Source organism: Diaphorina citri, unplaced genomic scaffold, assembly GCF_000475195.1.
Source record: "Diaphorina citri unplaced genomic scaffold, Diaci psyllid genome assembly version 1.1 scaffold33455, whole genome shotgun sequence".
In the NCBI taxonomy this organism is placed as follows: Eukaryota; Metazoa; Arthropoda; class Insecta; order Hemiptera; family Psyllidae; genus Diaphorina; species Diaphorina citri.
The window spans coordinates 1-634 of record NW_007410790.1 but is presented as its reverse complement, the minus strand read 5'-3'; the positions used below and the strand labels follow the sequence as shown (position 1 = coordinate 634).

Here is a 634-nt window from a genome sequence, read left to right as displayed (position 1 = left end):
GGAAGGGAAGTTCGAGGCTTTGTATCCCGACAATGACATGGAAATCCACTTTGACATCCAGGTAAGAAAAGTAAAAAAATAATTTAGTAAGGAAAATCATTCTGAATACCTATATTAAACCTGCCTCGGTGGTGTAGTGGTCAAGACTGGTTTTAGCATTTTAAAGAATAAGCACAAGTCCTCACGATGGTTGACTGCGGTTCAGGACGAGCCTATGAAACATGGCTAGAGACCATCACCCCGGTGTATGGCAGATACAAAAAATATCTTCTCTTTAATCTGCTGCCATCACCATTCGGCGAAAGCTAAAGCCGCTACAACAACAACAACAACAACAAATCTCGCCTGGTAAACAGGTGGGTTCTAACCCAGCAGAGACATGGAATTTTATCCTCATTTATTTGAGAATTTGATCACATAATAATGGCGCTCTAAGGATTATGTAGTAGAGAACTCCTCCGGCGTTAACCTCGCCTAGTGGTTATCTTCCACTCAAGAATCCATTATTAGCCATTCTTTTTTATGTAACTTCTAGGTGAAGAATAGGTTCCTGACCCTAGTCAATGGTCTCCGCCTCATGATGGACAAAGCTATGTGTGAGGAGGCATGTGATATTCGAGAGATCAGAAGGAAC

The 634-nt window shown here is 41.8% G+C and overlaps 1 long non-coding RNA gene across 1 annotated transcript; it reads left to right on the top strand.

The window, feature by feature from the left end:
* LOC113473466 lies at window positions 1-607 on the top strand. Its single transcript, XR_003395431.1, has 2 exons — window positions 1-61; window positions 536-607. It is a non-coding gene; the product is annotated as an uncharacterized LOC113473466 (long non-coding RNA).
* Window positions 608-634: the final 27 nt, after the last annotated feature.